General features: G+C 43.1%; 1 pseudogene; it reads right to left on the bottom strand.

The window, feature by feature from the left end:
* Nucleotides 1-762: 762 nt before the first annotated feature.
* The window catches only part of LOC137764945 (small integral membrane protein 12-like), a 117556-nt pseudogene continuing 107404 nt past the window's right edge, over nt 763-10914 (bottom strand).

Here is a 10914-nt window from a genome sequence, read left to right as displayed (position 1 = left end):
TCTTAATAGTGCCAAAAATGATTTCCAAAGTGGTTGTATCATTTTGCATTCCCTTCAGTGATGAACATTTATGTAGTTTTTAACCTTTATTCACCAGTTTTCAGGCTAATGAGGCGGTTCCCTAGTTATACTCCAAGAGAGACCCAATGAGTTCTTTTCTTCCCCCCTTTCCTCTGAGTGTCACAAATTCATGGATTTAAATTTATTTTATGTGTTTCAGTAGAGTGAAATTAATTTTCTTATTAGGCTCTCATTTTCCATCTTTTGTGAATGCGAATCTTTCCTCCTGAGTCCCAAGTTGACAGGGCCACAGTAGTTTTTCTTCCCTTTCCTTCCTCCCTTCCTCCCTACCTCCCTTCCTCCCTTTCTTTCTCTTTCTTTCTAGTTAAGGGAGCCAGGTAGATTTTTGAATTCTCCCCAGTGCAAACTGGAACAAGACATGCGGGTATCCCTCCTAAAGGCGTCCCCCAGTCCCAGCCGCTCCCAGCCTGAGCGTGGTAGCCACCGTCCAGCAGATGCAGCCTCTGGGCCAGAACGCTCACCGGCCTTCCCCTTCACCGGCTCCTCAGCTGCCCGCGTGTCTGCCTGGCTGTGGAGGAACGACAGTGTGTGTGGGGGGTTGTGTGGTGCAGGAGGGACCAGAAGAAGCAATGAAGCACATCAGACGTGGGGCTGGGGCTGGGTGGAGATAGTGGCAGGATCAGTCACGGCTCATGCAAGGACCCATAGGGCCCTGCATCCATTGATTCTTCTGTGTTCAATTCATTCTTCTTTGGGGTGGTTTCGGTTCAGGACAGCTTCCAGCATGTCCCCAAGGCCCACCACCTGGCTGTGGTCCTGGTCTAGGAGCTCATCCAGCTTGCGATCCTGTCCGCACTCTGAGATGCTCTTCTGCGCCTCCACAGCCTGGGGATCCTTTCTCCTGATGAACCATTCCAGGTGGTGGCGCACGGCCCAGACCACGAAGGCCACGGGAATGTGACACAGGGAGCATGGGTGCTCACCACGGTCCAAAGCACAGGCCGTAGGACATCTGCTGCAGCGCAGACTTATCCGTCCACCGCGCCCTCCACCCTGCACGCGCCCTGGAGCACCACACAGGCATAGGGCGGGGTCCCCTCCCACCTGGCCCCATTAGTCTTTCACAGCTGCCTTGCTCTCTTGTATGACAAGATGTTCCAGAATCATCTTGTTCATTTCCTGCCCGACACCTGGAACCCTCCATTCTGGTTTCTTTAAGTGAGAGACAGCATTTAGAGACCATAATCTGGGTACTGGGGCTGCTCATATATACTGACTGGATATCGTTCCGAGTCCTTTCCAGTGGATCTAGAGTTAACAGTTTTAATAAAATACAAAAATTTTTTTAAAGATAAAATAAGTCATGAGTTTGTACTGATCCTGTATTCCAAATTCAGGCTATACTTAACCTTTTTAAACTCAGATTTCTATCTCCTTGTTCCTACACCAAAATCCTGGCTCCCAAAGGCAAGTGGAAGGAGATTAAGCATATAAGTGAAGTGCTAACAAAAACAACTGACATTTATTGAGTGATCATTATGTGCCAGGCCCCATCCAGTCCTCACAACCAGCCTAGGACCCAGGCACAGAGAGGCTGAGGAAGCTTCCTGGTCACACAGTTTGTTCAGGGCAAAGCCAGGATTCAGACTCAGACAGCGTGGCTCCAGGGCGAGCCCCTCCACTCTGCCCTCCTTAACTACCTCCTGGCTTAGGACAGAAGGCAACCAAGGCCCCAGAGAGAGGAGTGATTCAGAGCCCCTCCACTCTTCCCTCCTTAACTACCTCCTGGCTTAGGACAGAAGGCAACCAGGGCCCCAGAGAGAGGAGTGATTCAGAGCCCCTCCACTCTTCCCTCCTTAACTACCTCCTGGCTTAGGACAGAAGGCAACCAGGGCCCCAGAGAGAGGAGTGATTCAGAGCTGAGAAACTGAGCAGAAGGGGAGATCCCTTCCACAGTGGGCTGGTGACACCAGGAAGGTTTCTGTGATGTTCTGCGTTCAGGGACACAGCCTAGGCCATGACAGTGACAGGCGAGGCCCATCACACCTGGCGCACAGTGGACCATGTTACCTCTCAGAAAGGTAAGCAAGCCCCATTCACCACTGAAGCAGCGCCTGGACATTTTGGGTAACTGACTTGTGTCATCTTGTTCTGCCCCATCCGGGCTGTCTTTGAGCGTGAAAGGGAATAAGAATGCCCCACACCCAGCAGAGTGAAAATCAGGTGAGGGCATCCCGAGAGGGAGTCCTATGACCAGCAAAGGGCTGGACCAGCCCATATGGGCCTGTCGCCGGGACCACCACAGTGGAATGCAGGCACCCTCTCTGCAGGAGTTTCATGAAGACATCAGTGTCACTCCCTTCTGGTGACAAATGCAGAAACTGAGACTGGGGAAAGACTTTCCTAAGCTCATGTAGCTACTAAGTATAGAATCTGGCTATGACCTCAAGCGTCAGACTCTCAGCCCCAGCCCCTTCCTTCGTGATTTGCAGCCCAGGAACACAAGGTTGTTACACCCATGGTGGGTGTATTAGTTTCCTAGCGTTGCTGTAATAAAGTGCCACAAACTGGGTGACTTAAACCACAGAACTTTATCGACTCACAGTTCTGGAGGCCAGAAGTCCAAAGTCAAGGTGTTGACAGGGTTGGCTCCTTCTGAGACTGTGAAGGACAGTCTGTTGCAGACCTTTCTCCCAGCATCCAACAGCCTCAGGCGTCCTTGGGTTATTGATGATGTTCTCCGTATGTCTTCACGCATCTTCCTTCTGTATGTGTGTCTGTGTCCAAATTCCCCCTTTTTAATAAGGACACCAGTCATTTTGGATGAAGGCCCATCCTACTGGCCTCATTAATCTAGTCAAAGATTTGATTTCCTCTATAAAGACCCTATCTCAAAATAAGGTCACATTCTGTGGTCCTGGGGGTCAGGACTTCAATATATGAATTTAGGAGGGACACATCAACTCATAACATTGGGGATGGGGGAATCTTCCCCTACATGGTGCCAGCAAGCTGGGCAGAGCTCAGGCTCCGGCAGATACCTCCAGGTGGCTGCATTCCCTCTGAAGCCCTGACTTCACATTTCACTGCCACTCCTTTCCTGTATGTATGTGTGTGTGTGTGTATGTTTGTGCTATGTGTGTCCTCTGTGCTGTGTCTGCTTTGTCTCTCCCATCTGATCATGAGCTGCTGGGGTGGCAGGGACCACATCTTGGTTATCTTTGTACTCTCCTCCCAAGCCATGCTTTGCCAATTAAAATTCTCAATACAGTGGGGCAACATTTTCCAGGCCTTTATTTCAAGCAAACTCAAGCCTTCACCTGTGTTCCCCCCACCCACCTCATTTACATCTTTAAACGTAATTTGCAGCTGTTCTCATAAAAATTAATTCAGGGCAAAGGTCGCTGATGGATGTTAAAATCTCTGGGTGAAAATTATTAGGAAACATGATATGTATACAGACTCAAAACTACTAATCAATTAAAGAAAGAGATCAGAGATTTCTTATTAATCAAAAAGGAGAAAATCTAGTAGATACCCCCTCAATCAGTGACTGCAGTTACCCCCACTGGGATAGGACTGACTGATCCTACCACCCCGCTACGGGATGCAGTGGGAGGGATACAGCATTGTTCATGTTGCGTATTTGCAAAACATTTTTAATTTGAATCTAATAATGAGGACAATCAGACAAATCCACATGGTGGAACATTTTAGGCAACAGCTACTCTCTGACCTTAAAAAATGCCAGTATCATGAAAGAGGAGAGCAGGCTAAGGAATTGTTCCAGATTAGTGGTGATTAAGACACGTGACAGCTAAATGCAGTGTGAAACCCTGATTTCTATCCTGGATCAGGAGAGAGTTGCTATAAATGGCTGGTGGCCCCCACGTAGAACAGCACAGGATTAGACCATGAAACAAGACAGTGGTGGGTTCGAATCCCAGCCCTGCCACTTACTAGCTTTGTGAACGTTGGGCAAATCATTGAATGACGTTAAGCCTTAATGTTTCCTAAACTGTAAAATGGGATTTGACTAGGGAACCTGTCTCTTAGGGTTGTTTTGAAAATGAAAGATAGTGATCTGTGTAAAGTGCTTTATGGAGTATTATGCAGTCATTCATCCATCCATCCATTCAACCCATTCAACACAGAAGGGTTGCCAGTTCCAGACAGAACGCTTGGCAGGTAGTAAGCACTCCCTGCAAGTGTCAGCACTCTATTTATACTGAACAAATCACTGAGCAAGTGTAGATGAGGACCAACGCTGACAGTGCTGTACTCATGTTAAATGCATATGAGCGATGCTGGGAAGAAGCAGCATTCCCTGAGATGGCCTGACTCCTAGCTCAACGGTGGACCATTCTGAGTGCCTGGATCTCTCTACAGACTTGATTATTTGACAGCTGTTCACCCTATAAGCATTTCCTGAACAGAGTAATCGAGCCTGGAACTGTGGGAGGAAAGAATGATTAGAAGAGGCGACAAGAAAAGGGTAGAGGAGCGTGGAGAAGTGGGAGCCAGGGAGAGGCCCGTGGGAGACAGATAGGACTTGAGGGCGAGACCGGAAGATGGGACAAGGTCCATGGTGAGGCAGATGGGAGATGACACTCAGCATCAGGACCACCGTATGGACCCGATATCCAGGAAGGATGGATGAAGTAGCTTCCTTCTCAGGTGAGTGGACATTTGAGTGATGTCTTGCACATGTAAGAGTCAAGGAGAGGTAGAGATGACATTTCTGATGGAAAAATCCATCCACTCGTGTGGAGATCAAATAGCAGAAAGGGGCCCTGAGAGTTTGGGGACTGGGCCAGGTTGAAAGGGTGTGGTGGGGAGAGGGCAGGGCGTGGTTGGGGTTGGAGGGTGGGTGGACTGTGAAGGGCTTGGAAAGGTTAAGGGAGGCTGGACTTTTATCAAATGGCATGAGGAAGGCGTGAACTGGTTCTGCTCTGTAGGAGCAGGAAGGAGGCCCTTTGGCAAAGGTGGGCCCCTCTCAGGGGAGATAGCTAATGGATGATAAAGAGGAGGAGACCTCAAAAGTGCCCTGGGTCTTAGCTGGGGGTGGAAGAGCCAGAACTGCAGCTCCATCTTCTTCCTGGAAACCAGGTTCCCAGAAACCAGTCCCGTGGGATGGACCAGTGGAGAAGGGCCTTGCCCACAGCCTAAGTGTAAGAGATAACACAGGACGAAGCCCTTGATAGTGGAGTTAGGGAGGAGGACCGCATTGGGTAGGTGCTCAGGAAGAGGATTAACAAGTTTCCTCTAACAAATCTAGATCTTTCCACTCTGGTCTCTAGGCCTTTGCACTTGTTGTTCCTAGAAGCTAAGTTCAGTCCCACTGTTTGCACAGCTGCCCCTTTATCAGCAAGCAGGTCTTATTCAAACACCACTTATGAAAGGTCTTTCCTGACCACACTTGCCAACACTGTCACCTCTTCATCCTCCTCTTTCCCCACAACTCCGGCGTGTTATCCTGTCTTACCCTGTTTTTAGATAGCACTTCTCACCATCTGAAATCACATTATTTGCTTGTAATTGTCAATTTCCTCCCCCAGAAAGTAATACACTCCCGAAGGGCCTAGTCTCATTCCGTGTTCTCTCTCCATCATTTGGGACAGTACTTGACATCTGGTAGATGTCCATAAGATAGTTGTCTGAAGGAATACATGGATGGATGGATGGATGGATGGATGGATGGATGGATGGATGGATGGATGGACGGATGGATGGATGGGTGGATGGATGAACAGACAAACTTGCTGACTGCTTTAATGTGATTGAAACTAGGGTGGATGGAGAGCTGGCCCATAATCTGAACCGAAGATGGACTTTTTTTTTTTTGGTGTGGTCCTCCTATTTCAGCAATGTTTCAGAGCTGGACTTGATCTTAGTGACTGTGGAATTTGCACATGGTGGTGAGAGAGATAAAGAGACCAGATCCTAAAACGGGATATAGAGAAGCCACCCAGGAGCCATATCCAGTCTACACAGATGGTTGGTTTGAACTGCACCATGTGGAAACATTATTTGGAATTAGTTGCCAGCATTTACAAATCTCTTATGATTTCAAATAAATGTACATATCTATTTGCACTTAACCAAAAGATCTGACGATATCAGGCCTGCATTATTACAGGGCAAAATTGGCTGGAGCTGACTCACGTTTGCTCCCATTTGATCTGGTGGCTCTAAAACCAACTGGCCGGCTTCCTCATTCCCACCCCAGGCCTGGCCCCATCAGCCTTTGAATTTGCTTTTCTTGCTCTAATGCGCTAAATCATGATTCAAAGCAGTGGTTCCCAACTCTTTGAAGTATGAGGACCCCTTTGGAAAATAACTTTTCCCTGTAATCATGAAATGAATACATGCTCACAGCAGGAACTCAAGAAACACAGAAAATCAATAGAAGATAGTAAACATCACCCACAGGCCCAACATGCAGAGATCAGCACTGTTTACACTGAATGGATGTGAGGACTCCTAAAATCTTCATGGTCCTCACACTCCAGTACAGGGCCGCACAGCGGGAGGTGAGTGGTGGGCTGGCAAGCAAAGCTTCCTCTGCTGCTCCCCATCACTCCAATTACCACCTGAGCCATCCCCCTCTCCCCAACCCCCCTGGAAAAATTGTCTTCCACAGAACTGGTCCCTGGTGCCAAAAAGGTTGGGGACCACTGCTCCAGTAGTTTTATATATAGTAACTATTGACTGACTGAAATAAGATGGAATAAAAAAACACTATTTTTTTCAGAAACAGGGATGAAGGAATGTGTCTTTCCCTCAACACACTGTTTTCCCAGAGCCATTTGGAAAATAGTCGCACTTATACGTGGGCACATATTACAGGCTTACCTAGTGGGTCCTTTTTGGGGCCCACGTGGAGGTTCAGACTCTCATCTTTTGGGGCCCATAACTACTTCTACATTAAGGAAATACAGGAGAGACTGCAAAGTGTGAAAATTTGGCATTATGGCACTCATATCCCAATTAGATCCTGGCCAAATTATAGCAAACATACATTTTAGTGCATTGATGATCTTATCAGAAAAAAGGGAATTGTTAAGGGTCATTATAAATAAATAAGCAAGAAAGTAAATAAGCAAATATATAAATGTCAGAGGGCTGAAACCAAGGCAAGGAATGGTAAATAGTAAGTGAGTAAATTGAGCAATAACTATAAGGCAGGGTTGTCCTGAGGTCAAAGACCTATATTGGCACCACCAATGAGAAACTAAATTTTGGGTTCTTAGAAAGGCGAGGGAGCTGAACCCCAGGATCTATATTGAGCCTTGGATCACTAAAGACAGGGAAGAAAAGAAAAAAATAAACGTAGCAAAATGCAAAGTCAAATGATGCAAACAAATCCAGTTATTTCAATAACAGCAATAAATGTAAGGGGACTAAACCACCACCAGTTAAAAGACAATGATTGTCAGATTAAATTTTTTTAAATTTAGCCATATATTAATTACAAGAAACAGATGAAACTATAAACAAAGAAAGGTTGTAAATAAAAAGAGGATAATAAATACACCAGACAAATAACAACGAATATCAAATCAAAATAATTTTAAGAAAAAAGATGCAAAATTAAAGATACAGAGGATCAACATATAATGATAAGAAGTTCAATTCACCAATAAGATAAGACAGTTGTAAACTTGCATTCATTTTATAAAGCCTCAAAAATATGAAACAAAAATTGAAAATAGCTACAGGGAGAAATGGATATATCATGATAGTAGAAGATTTCAACACATTTTTGTTAATTATTGAAATGTCAAACAGACAAAAAATTAGTAAAGACATAGAATATTTGAATTACAGCTGACAGCCATGATTTTTTTTTGAAACTACCAAAAAGCTTTTATGCATACCAATTGCTAGGATGAGCACAATTCTTTTCAAATCCCAGAGAAATTACAATTTAAATAACTTCCAAAAGTTGTGCTTCACTGAAAAATACTGCCTCTCTAGAATAGGTATATGAAAGAAAATATAAGAACTTTTTAAAAAATGTGAAAACAGAGAAGTATCTCTATTGTATTTTTCTTTTTATTTTTTTAATTTTTATTTAAAAAACAATTTTTTTTGAGTATTTGGGGATCATTTTTTTTCTAACCTAATTTTTTACCTCATTTTTTTTTAATTGCATTTTTGCCTTGTTTTTTTTTGTTGGTTTGTTTGTTTTAACATCTTTATTGGAGTATAATTGCTTTACAATGGTGTGTTAGTTTCTGCTTTATAACAAAGTGAATCAGCTCTACATATGCATATATCCCCATATCTCTTCCCTCTGGCGTCTCCCTCCCTCCCACCCTCCCTATCCCACCCCTCTAGGTGGTCACAAAGCACCGAGCTGATCTCCCTGTGCTATGCAGCTGCTTCCCACTAGCTATCTATTTTACGTTTGGTAGTGTATATATGTGCATGCCACTCTTTCACTTTGTCCCAGCTTACCCTTCCCCCTCCCCGTGTCCTCAAGTCCATTCTCTAGTAGGTCTGCGTCTTTATTCCCGTCTTGCCCCTAGGTTCTTCATGACCATTTGTTTTTTTAGATTCCATATATATGTGTTAGCATATGGTATTTGTCTTTCTCTTTCTGACTTACTTCACTCTGTATGACAGACTCTAGGTCCATCCACCTCACTACAAATAACTCAATTTCATTTCTTTTTATGGCTGAGTAATATTCCATTGTATGTATGTGCCATATCTTCTTTATCCATTCATCTGTCAGTGGACACTTAGATTGCTTCCGTGTCCTGGCTATTGTAAATAGAGCTGCAATGAACATTGTGGTAAATGACTCTTTTTGAATTATGGTTTTCTCAGGGTATATGCCCAGTAGTGGGATTGCTGGGTCATATGGTAGTTCTATTTTTAGTTTTTTAAGGAACCTCCATACTGTTCTCCATAGTGGCTGTATCAATTTACATTCCCACCAACAGTGCAAGAGGGTTCCCTTTTCTCCACACCCTCTCCAGCATTTATTGTTTGTAGATTTTTTGATGATGGCCATTCTGACTGGTGTGAGATGATATCTCATTGTAGTTTTGATTTGCATTTCTCTAATGATTAATGATGTTGAGCATTCTTTCATGTGTTTGTTGGCAATCTGTATATCTTCTTTGGAGAAATGTCTATTCAGGTCTTCTGCCCATTTTTAGATTGGGTTGTTTGTTTTTTTGTTATTGAGCTGCATGAGCTGCTTGTAAATTTTGGAGATTAAGCGTTTGTCAGTTGCTTCATTTGCAAATATTTTCTCCCATTCTGAGGGTTGTCTCTTCGTCTTGTTTGTGGTTTCCTTTGCTGTGCAAAAGCTTTTAAGTTTCATTAGGTCCCATTTGTTTATTTTTGTTTTTACTTCCATTTCTCTAGGAGCTGGGTCAAAAAGGATCTTGCTGTGATTTATGTCATAGAGTGTTCTGCCTATGTTTTCCTCTAAGAGTTTGATAGTATCTGGCCTTACATTTAGGTCTTTAATCCATTTTGAGTTTATTTTTGTGTATGGTGTTAGGGAGTGTTCTAATTTCATTCTTTTACATGTAGCTGTCCAGTTTTCCCAGCACCACTTATTGAAGAGGCTGACAACCATGATTTAATGGACATATATAGGACTCTCCCAACATTAAATAGTACTCATTCTTCTCAAGAAATGTGGACACCTGTGTTTTAATAAATTTATTTATTTTGTTTTTTATTTATTTATTTTTGGCTGTGTTGGGCCTTCGTTGCTGCCCGCAGGCTTTCTCTAGTTGTGTTGAGTGGGGGCTACTCTTCGTTGCGGTGCGCGTGCTTCTCACTGCAGTGGCTTCTCTTGTTGCAGAGCATGGGTTCTAGACACATGGGCTTCAGTAGTTGTGGCTTGCGGGCTCTAGAGCACAGGCTCAGTAGTTGTGGTGCATGGGCTTAGTTGCTCCGTGGCATGTGGGATCTTCCTGGACCAGGGCTCAAACCCATGTCCCCTGCATTGGCAGGTGGATTCTTAACCACTGTGCCACCAGGGAAGTCCCTGGACACTTGTGTTTTAAGATTCCTTACCATTTTTTCAAATTGATTTCTGATTTAATTGCATTGTGGTCAGAAAACATGGTTGAAATATATAGACTTTATTAAACCACAAAACATTTGTCATTATATTTAAAATAATCATTATCATACAAGTATCATCATATATCCTCTAATCACAATGGAATTAAGAAAGTAGATATAGATAATGCAAAGACAAATTTTAGTAATCCTTTGTGTTTGGAAATTTAAAAGCACACTTCAAAATGAGTCATGAATGAAAAAACTAATGTAAATTTTGAAATAATTTGAGTTGAATGATTCTGAAAATACTACATGTCAATGTTAAGCAGCAAGTGTGATACTTTAAGGAGAAATCCATAATAATCTTTCAGTAATATATTAAAATAAAGGAAAAGCTGAAAATGTGTAAACTAAAAAGAACAACAGAATACCCCCAGAGAAAGTAGAAAGGAGGAGACAATAAAGAAAGATCAGAAATTAATGAAATAGGAAAGAAAAAAGATGTAACAGAGCAAATCAACTAGGCTAAATATTGGTTCTTTGGAAAGATTAATAAGGTAGACAAACTTCTGGTAAGACTGATTTAAAAAGACATGCACACATAACAGTATTAGGAATTAAAATAGATCAAAACTATAGCTACAATGAAGATTTAATAAAATTTTATACAAGTCTTTTTGCCAAAAATTGGAATGCTTAAATATAACTCCAAAATTGATTCAGAAAGGATTAAAAAGCCCAAATTTTCTTATAACCATTTAAAAAATGAATAAGAGGTTAACTATCTTCCCAGATTTTTTTTTTTTTTTTTAAACAGGGGTGTTCAACCAATCTTTCAAGCTCATTCCAATCTTA

The sequence above is a fragment of the Eschrichtius robustus genome, chromosome 1 (assembly GCF_028021215.1).
Source record: "Eschrichtius robustus isolate mEscRob2 chromosome 1, mEscRob2.pri, whole genome shotgun sequence".
Classification (NCBI taxonomy): domain Eukaryota; kingdom Metazoa; phylum Chordata; class Mammalia; order Artiodactyla; family Eschrichtiidae; genus Eschrichtius; species Eschrichtius robustus.
This window is presented reverse-complemented; position numbering and strand designations above follow the sequence as displayed.